The sequence below is a fragment of the Protomyctophum parallelum genome (assembly GCF_964188405.1).
Source record: "Protomyctophum parallelum genome assembly, chromosome: 11".
Lineage (NCBI taxonomy): Eukaryota > Metazoa > Chordata > Actinopteri > Myctophiformes > Myctophidae > Protomyctophum > Protomyctophum parallelum.
Genome location: NC_139707.1, coordinates 43,010,386 through 43,020,610, shown reverse-complemented (window position 1 = coordinate 43,020,610; position 10,225 = coordinate 43,010,386).

Here is a 10,225-nt window from a genome sequence, read left to right as displayed (position 1 = left end):
GCCAAAATGGCCTCCTCCCCCCCCCCCCCCCCCAGAGTCACACATATATATATATATATATATATATATATATATATATATATATATATATACCGCACGACACGAAAACAAAACGCAAAACAAAAGACCGCACGCAAAACAGAGATGATAATTGAACGTTTTTCTTTTGCTCAAAAAATTTACCGCCGTGCGGGAAGTCGTGGAGAAACTATAGCGCTGCGGCCTGACAAAGTGTTGGTTTAAGAAATGAGCGACCTGGAAGGAAGAATATACACAACGCTCATCCTCATCTCATCTCCGTCTCATCCTCCCTGTCTGTCTCTCTGTCTCTCTGTCTCTCTGGTGAATGATATGATAACAGGATCAGTGGTATATACGGCGCATAAAGTGCTGGGCCGGAGCCAGCAAAGGGATCATATTATTCACATGAGAAGAGGTTGAGTCTCATCCTTCCAGATTAGCCATTGCAGCACCTGACGAAGAAGTGGGGATTATAGGGAGAGCGAGCGGCGGTATACACACATACATACACGCACGCAGCGAGAGAGAGAGAGAGAGAGAGAGAGAGGCGTTAGTCACAAGAAGCTCATCTTTACATTCATCACTTTTCTTCTGCAACGGCTCTATAGTCTGCAGAGATCACACTGCTAGTGCTACATCTCCCCTGCACCCCATGCATCCTCCTCCTCCTCCTCCTCCTCAGCCTCCTCTTGTCTTTTCAACTGGGAGAGACAGAGAGACAGAGAGAGAGAGAGAGAGAGAGGGCGGCTGCATAGATTCCACTGCCATTGTATGTCAATCATTCTCTGTGTGTGTGTGTGTGTGTGTGTGTGTGTGTGTGTGTGTGTGTGTGTGTGTGTGTGTGTGTGTGTGTGTCTCTGTGCGCGCGGTGCAGGCGGGCTCCTGAGACAGCCCCTGCCTCCAGTGATTAGCTCTGTCAATGCTGGCATCTTGTCTTCTTCCCGAATAGAATACAGTTAAAAGGCCTTGAGGAACAGCAGCGAGACGACAGAAAAGGTGTGTCTGTGTCGGCCTCGGCGGTCAATGGTTCGACTTGGTGTGTGTGTGTGTGTGTGTGTGTGTGTGTGTGTGTGTGTGTCACTGTGTGTGTGTGTGTGTGTGTGTGTGTGCGTGCCTGTCTGCATACAGAAGGATACTGTATGTTTCTGGAAGTCAATGCGAATTGAATCACTTTTTATTGGACGACATGAAATCTGAGGTGTTCATCAGACTGTAGAAATTCCGTGCCAAGTTATTTCTTCTGCTGTGTGTGTGTGTGTGTGTGTGTTCGTGTGCGTGTGGCTGTGCACATGTGTGTGTGTGCGTGTGTGTGTGTGTGTGTGTGTGTGTGTTCGTGTGCGTGTGGCTGTGCACATGTGTGTGCGTGTGTGTGTGTGTGTGTGCGCGATATATTTATCCAGGGAATGCTGGTCAATAAAGTCCCCCTCCGCTCTCTCTCTCTCTCCCCTACCCTGTTCTATCACAGTCTCTATTCTCTTGGCTCTCTTACACACACACACACACACACACACACACACACACACACACAGAGGTCCATTTCTACATTGTCAGAGTTAAATGAACACAGAGGATATATAAATACACATGCACACGCACGCACGCACGCACACACACACACACACTTCATGTCATAAGTGGGTGTGCAGCTAGCTAGGGTATTGCCTTGAGCCCCAGATGAACATGCAAACACAAACTAGGGGAAGTGACAGTCCCTAAATCGGCTTTAGATCACGATGAAAAGGTAACGGATTAGAGTAGCGTTCCTCCAGTCCTGGGGAGATAGGACACAGGCTTGGAGCCCTGCCATAGTGCCTCTCGGGGCCCTTTATGGGAAGGTTGTCTAACTCTATTTAACCCATTCTGACCTGAGATCAGATTCATACGAGGTTTCCACTGGACACACACTGGTCTGATTAACCCATTCTGACCTGAGATCAGATTCTAAAAATGTCAGTCGTTCTTCGATTTTTCAAAAAATAGCAGACCTACAAGCTCGTATCGCGCCACTCGGTGGCGCGATATGAGCTTGTAGATCTGCTATTTTTCAATAGCTAAAGCATAACATGATGCCAACACCAAAATGGGTGCCCGTTCAGAATGGGATAATCTGCTACACACTGTCAAATACTGAGTGTTTTTTAATCCGTTCCGGGCGGGAAACCCCTTTTGGGTGTTTTATAAGCGTTGTGTTGTACTTTTTAGCTATTGAAAAATAGCATATCTACAAAGCTCGTAGCGCGGCACCGAGTGCCGCTCTACACGAGCTTTGTAGATCTGCTATTTTTTGAGGGAAAATCGTGAAAATGTGCACGGCGCAAATCATTGGATATGTGTTCTTTCAGAGGTCGGCGGACAAATGCATTTAGTTTTTGGGGGTCCCTCGACATGAAGTATAGTTTTAGAACCGCTGATATAGAAAACGTTTTTCAGAAAACTGTCAGGATTCATAGAAGATATTTGTAGAGTCTTTTCTCAGGTCTCAATGGGTTAAGACTGTACGTATAATGGAGCTGTTGTGAGGGCCTATTTGGGTTGAGTTGCAAATGGATGAATTAAAAAAAAACAGAGGATTTGACAGTATATATAGCAACTGTTACAGTACACTTCTATATACTGTAAAGTGTTCTATTTAACCGCACATTGTGTATGTTCCGATAATAGTTTTCCTATTGATTATTCTTTCATAATATAAGCTAAATGTTGCACACTATATACCCCTCTAGATGAGGCTGTGAAAATGGAAAAAATGGAAGCTTGCTTTCATGGCTGTAGCTTTACCAGCCTTGCCATTATCCAGAGTAATAATTATGGTCCTTGTGAAAGATCTGAATATAATGCAGACTCTGTGTTAAAGTGAATATATATATAACGCTCAAACGTTGTCCGTTTCTTGCAGCATTTATTCGTCAAATCATAGCTCGGGTTGTTTCCCTGCGTGTGTTTTATAATTCCCATGAATTAAGAATTAATATAATCTTGGAATTTCACATAGTTTGTAGGCCATCACCGTTCATTTTGGCACACATGTGGCACACACGCACAATTATGGCTGCCGTATCTCAGGTTTCATGTGCAAGAGACATGTATTTTAAAAACTTTGAATTTGAGGTTAATGTGGGCTAGGTTTCTCATAGCAGAGGCTAATCTTTCTATAAAAGAATTGACCAAATTAAACATTCATTAAAGTTTTCTCATTAACCTGTTTTCTTCCCAGTGAAACGCAGAGTTATCACAATTGACAATTGATTAAAAAAAAAAAAAAAAAACACATTTTGACAATGCTCTTGCGATAGCCTTGGCCAATTAATTTAATCCGTGTTTAGTCAAGGTGTTTTGCTCAAACAATTGTTCTCTCAAATTTTTTTACCATGATATGGACTACCAAGCTGGGCGCACTTGCTGTTGATTATTGCCAGTTTTTGTCAGCTCGTTTCGACCAAATTAGGCATGTAACCGTCAGCCCAAGAGTGCTTTGTTTTGTCCTTAGAATGCTTTCTCTCATTTCCCCCTCTCGACTGCAATGTGGGGAAACTCGCAACAAAATCAAATTACATTTTCTATTGAAAATGTTGCTCTTGTTATTCAGATGCCGGTTTGGGTCTTTTGTATGAATCTAATTATTCTCCACTATCAGAACGGTCCACGGGGTAATTAGTCACTTCTCACCCAAGTCCTCCATGCATCCTCAGATTTTTATCACTCTAAATTACATTTTAAAGTGAAGTTCTTTTTTATTTTTATTTCATGCTGTCTATTTATTATATTTCCCACCTCTATTTTAATATTCACAATTATTTACAAATGTCCAGTATAAGTAGCCAGGGGGAAAAGCTGTTCTTGTCTTTTCTTATGCTGTATAGTGTATATAAATAGTAATGTGGCATAACGCGAGCGTGTTGTGTTGCGTTGCGTTGCGTTGTGTTGCGTTGCGTTGTGTTGTGTTGCGTTGCGTTGTGTTGCGTTGCGTTGCGTTGCGTTGCGTTGCGTTGTGTTGTGTTGCGTTGCGTTGTGTTGTGTTGTGTGTTGTGTTGTATAGACAAGCAGGGCTGCTCTCCTTTGCCAGTGCCAACATCCCAACATCAATGCTGTGACGACGGTGTGTCGACGGTGTGAAGAAAGGTGAACGCACAGACGAAGGATGGAGTGCTCAATCAAAGTCAAAGGAGGAGATGAATAGGAGGTGTGTGTTGGTTCTAGTGTGGGCTGTTGGGATAAACAAGGATCAGAGCTGGGGGGGGGGCGGGAGGGTTGGGGAGGGTGAGACCATATCTGTAACACAACCTAATTGGACGTCAGTGCCACTCATAAGGCGTATTTGGTAAATTATAGTGCTCCTCACATCCTGAAATACCTCCCACAATTTTGTCGTAACTAGTTCCAGTCGATCTGTGTAAGCATGCGGCGATAGCCTGCAAGTCTTTTTTTGGACCAGTAATAGATTATTTTATTTTATTTCATTTGATCGGAGACAAAAACCTTTAATTTTTTTGCGTTTCTGTCTTATTCGTCCAGTCCTACGTAATTTTTTTACTATTAACATATTCTTAGATATTTAAATAAATATGAAGTATTAGGGAGCATATTGCCTGCCTTATATTTGCACATGATCATAACGTCTGTGGTAACTTTTACCCTCAGAATACAAACTCCTATAAATGTTTTTACATAGGTCCTCTTAAAACATCAGTAAGTGCATTGGCTCTTACAGGCTCGAACAAATCACCAGACCGTGCTCATTTCTGCCACCTGTAGGCTATGACCTTTTGGCAAAACTAGACTATGCATTTCATAAAACAAATGACGACTATAGTGTCCATATCTTGTGCATCACGACTGATTTAAGTGTGACCTCTGCTGTCTCACATAATCACAGTCAAACTAGAGGACGCTTACATAACGACATGTTAATTTAACTCTTAACCACTTTCAGCTTGGCAGCCCTAAATCAGTGGTTCCCAACGTGGGGTCCTTGAGGGAGTTCCAGGGGGGGGTCCCCAGCTAAATGATAGTTTGTAACCAAATGGACCCTTATGGGTCTGTTTGTTTCCATTTGTACACTCTCAGAGTTAAATTAGCATTGATTCTACAATATAAATTGGGGGGGGTCCCAGAGATAGAAATGCCATTAAATGGGGGTCCGTAGACTAATGCATGTCAAACTGGGGGGGGGGGGGGTCATTGAAATTAAACGGGTTGAGGGTTCCTGGCATATATTCTCAAATGTCATTAGTGTCAATTTGAGGGTCCTTGACATGAAAAAGTTTGGGAACCACTGCCCTAAATGTAATGTAATTATTATGCAAAAAAAAACAAGTGAAAATAGCAACGACAACAACAAAATAGCAGATCTGCAGGACATTTATTTTTTCGCTGTGTATGACAAACTATAGCCTATTCTGTTGGGGTTGAGCGGTTAACCCCTTGTGGGTATAAACTCCCCCAGACAGAGTTAAATGAACTCTGTAGTGCAAATGTTACTTCAGTCCATCACGGTATGTGAAAACAGCCTAGAGGGAATGGATGCTCCTGCACAATGGGACGGGACAGACAGACAGACGGACGGACGGATGGACGGGTGGGACAGCAAGACAGACGGACAGACAGACAGACAGACAGACGGGGAGACAGACAGGCCAGAGAGAGTCAGACAAGCAAATCGGTAGATCATTGGTTTCGAGAGCCATCGTGAAGAGAGACTGACAGCTGGAGCCGTCGTGATGAGTTGCCCCGGTAATTAAGATGGTGTGATAGAAGAAACAGCATTAGCGTAGTTCTTTGTCTGCGAATTGGCCATTTTCTTTTTCTTTTTTTTAGGGGGGGGGGGGTCTGTATAGGTGCCCACAACACAACACAACACCACCGCCTAAACATCCATTTATTTGTGTTGATAATATATGATTTTGTGGGGTTTTTTGGGAGAGAGAGAGAGAGAGAGAAGTGTGGGGAGGGGGGGTTCTAATCAGTGTCACTGTCGCTTTGTTGTCATCCTGCTCCCAGACAGGCACAAAGTGGCATTTCCTGACTGTTCCCCCTTCCCCATCCCCGTCCCAGTTATCTGACACCACCCCCCCCCCCCCCAAAAAAAAATACGACTATACGGAAGCAAAGGGTGTAGAGGAGGAGACACCATCACGGCCTCATATATATATATATCCCATTTAGCCCTGACGTCAACATTTAAAAAAAAAATGTCTTCAAAATCCCGTCGGTTTTCTGGAGAAAAAAAAACCTTATGTTTCTGTATCAGTGGTTTCTCAATATTTCATATCAAGGACCCCCAAAAATATGATGAAATTGGACCGCCGCGCCGACCCCCCCGATCTGAAAATATGTTGTTCCAGCAGGGACCCCCCCCCCTCCCCCAGAAGCAAAGAGTTGAGTTAAAATGTTGACTCTGTGATAATATACATTCAAAGACTTTCGTCACACTTTTCGCGATTTTTCAAAAATAGCAGATCTATACAAGCTCATAGCTATAAAAGTATAACACAATGCTTTTAAAACACCCAAAAAGGGGACTTCCCGCCCAAAATGGGATATATATATATATATATATATATATATCCCAGGGAAGGAGATGGCTTCTTATCAGATCAGGGCCGGGGCTAAAGGAAGTTTATTTTATGGAGTAAATCTGGATAGAGGGGATAAAGAAATGACACATCCCTCGCGGACACAAAGGGACCAGGAGATTAGTCCTCCAGCAGCATATATGGCTTTAGTTCAACCTGACAGGCAGCGGATTTAAAGGTCATGAAATAATAATCCCTCCTTTTCTTCCTTGCTTTTTTTTTTTTAATCCTTGTGAGGGTGTGTTTTTCACTATGGGAACGTACGTATATAGCACTGCACAGTGCACGCTGCTGCCGCGCGCTGCAGGGTGCACGGGATGCTCGTTTAACCCGTTCTGACCTGAGATCAGATTCATACGAGGTTTTCCACTGGACACACACTGGTCTGATTAACCCATTCTGACCTGAGATCAGATTCTATAAAATGTCAGTCGTTCTTCGATTTTCCAAAAATAGCAGACCTACAAGCTCGTATCGCGCCACTCGGTGGCGCGCTACGAGCTTGTAGATCTGCTATTTTTCAATAGCTAAAGCATAACATGATGCCGACACCAAAATGGGTTCCCCGTTCAGAATGGTTTAATGTTGTCACTTCACTACTGTATTCAGATAAGGCATCCGACACTTATTGAAATTAATTAGCCTAATTATGATTGATGAGGGTTTAGTTTTTTTTGTGTCTGTGTGTGTGTGTGTTCAGTGTTGCTTATGAATGTCAATACAAATGCATGTGTTTCTCTGGCACGGTATAAAAAATGCCCAGGGTTAGTATATATAACCCTGAGAACATTCTCCTAGGATTGTATTTGATTTAATTTAGGTATTTTTGTTGTTGTAAGGAAGGCATTCACGATTCTATTTCTTGTGCGGTATTTGACTTTAGTTAGGTGTGTGTGTGTGTGTGTGTGTGTGTGTGCGCGTGCGTGTGTGTGCGTGCGTGCGTTTGTTGTGCATGCATGTGTTTTGTTCCAGCGTGTTCCTGCTGGGGGTCATTTCAATCTCCGGGGGTCCCTGGCTCTCTCGTCCCCGAGGCATGCCATAGGGTAAAAGGCTAAAGGGACATTGCAAAAGAAAAACTCCCTCCCCTGTCACACGTGTACGCTTCCATTTTTCCACACCATCGGACCTGTCAAACACGTCTAGCCCTATACCAACAACAATGCATATACTGTACCGGCAGCCAGCCCCAACACACACACACACACACACACACACATAGCACGTGCGTGCGTGTGTGTGTGTCCATGCAAGGGAAGAGAGAGAGAGAGAGAGAGAATACAAGTACAATGTCCCTAGACGGGCTGACGTCACTGGTAGGCTGCTGGCCTACCGTCGGCGCCATCTTGGATGTGTCCAGCCTACATATTATAGATCTGCTCGTATAGTATCAAGTTAAATGGTGCATTTATATAGCGCCGTTATCCAAGGCGCTTCACATAGATTGTGCATTACATGATGCATACGCATTCATACATACCGATGGCGGCAGAAACCATGCAAGGCACCAAACCAGCACATCAGGAGCAAATTAGGGGTCCGGCGTCTCTTGCTCAAGGACACTTTGACACTATAACTCTGGGGGAGCCTGTGGGTTCGAACTGGCAACCTTGCGGTTACCATCCGGCCACTCTACCCCTGAGCCACCGCCGCCCCCCCCAAGTAAGGGCTCACAGACAGTGCTAGTGCTCTTTCAGCAGTATATTTTGGCAAAATGGGATTTATTGTTGTGTGAAATACACAACAAAGTATTAACAAGGTCAGAATAAATGCCATTTAAGCACTTCTGTGCTATAAGAATTTGTTTGTTGGGGGTGGGATGGGCTGGTGAGTGTCTGGGGGGGGGGGGGGGTTGCGTGTGTGTGTGTGTGTGTGTGTGTGTGTGTGTGTGTGTGTGTGTGTGTGTGTGTGTGTGTGTGTGTGTGTGTGTGTGTGTGTGTGTGTGTGTGTGTGTGTGTGTGTGTTGGGCGGTGGTGGGGGGGGGTAGATGAAATGGTGACTGGAAGGTAGGCCTGTAGCAATTCATGACGACCACTTAATCACAATTATTTGAGATGATCACAATTATTTTCCATGTTGAAAATTTTTCACGCATTTTCATACATTTCTATGAGGTTCGCAACACGTTGCATTGTAGAACGCTATCTCTGCTATTTGTTTTAATATTTTTAAAGTATAACATTATTAAATGTTAGTCGTTTCTTTACATATTTAAGGTATTTGTCATATCTGCCCGGAGCAAATTTTTTGCTTAAAAAGCCTGAAAGCAAACAGAAATGTAACTTGTTCAAAATGTCCATTGCCCTATATAACACAATGAATTAAATAATTAATCTAAATCATCGGCAAGTAAACTTTCGTGATGGTGACGGCCCCTATATACATGAGGGGCCGGGTCTGGTCTGTCCAATAGCCTGATAGTCAAGAACCAAAAAAAAAAACGAGCGAGGGTTTATTCAATGCAAACTAATGTGCTCCACACAATTACTCGATTAATAATTCTTATTCTATTAGTGCCATAGAGATTCGGAGAGGAAGGGAGAGACCGAGAGAGAGAGAGAGAGAGAGAGAGAGCCTGACAGAAAAAGAGTGAGAGATTTTCAGAGGGGGGGCAAGGGGAGCGGGGTGGTGTGTGTGTGTGGGGGGGGGGGGGGGGGGGGGGGGGTAGGGGAGAGGAACATCAGGCTAGAGATCTGCACAGTAGCTGTATATTTCCCCATCGCCTAGTTAAGGCTGCGAGGCAAAGGCCAGGAAACTTAATTATAGCATAAGTGGATAGAAACTGCGGAATAATAAAGAGAAACATGCAGACAGATTGGGACGGCAAGGACAGGTTTAACCCATTCTGCGCGGGAACCCCTTTTGGTGTTATAGCATCATGTCATGCTTTAGCTATTTAAAAATAGCAGATCTACAAGCTCGCTTGTAGGTCTGCTATTTTTGAAGAATCGTGAAAAGTGACATGAAAGTGTTTGAGAACGACTGACATAGAAACATAGCTTTTTCAAGAAAACAGTCAGGATTTTAGAAGACATTTTGCAGAATGGTTCCCAGTTCTAAATGGTTTAATACTATCTTCTCCCCCTGTCTGCCTCCCTCCCACAATGCAAGCCGGGTGCCTGCAATCACACCCGTATGCCCGGGCCTGACAATAACCCTAATGCATATCAAAATTACATACTCCGCAACGAGAGCGGCGCAAGGCTCGTTCGCGTGACCACTATTACGTTCCAATTTTTGTGCGTTCGAAAGAAATTGCACATGCCCATGTAATGGTGATACGAGGAGGAGGATAAGGGGGTACTTCACCTGGCGGTACACATGCCGTACCAGTGGCTGCAGAGACGAGAGTTATTAACCCATTTAGGCCGGACATCGAAATAAAAAAAAGCCTTCTAAATCCTGACAGTTTTCTGAAATACCTATGTTTCTAGGCCTATATCACTCAATATTTCATGTCAAGGACCCCAAAAATGATATGTAATTGGCCACGAGACCCCCATCTGAAAATATGTTGTTCCAGGGACCTCTCCAGAAGCAAAGATTTGAGTTAAAAACGTATAAAAAAATATTCAAAATTTGAGGCACATTTTCACGATTTTTCAAAAATAGCAGACCTACAAGCTCGTAGCGCG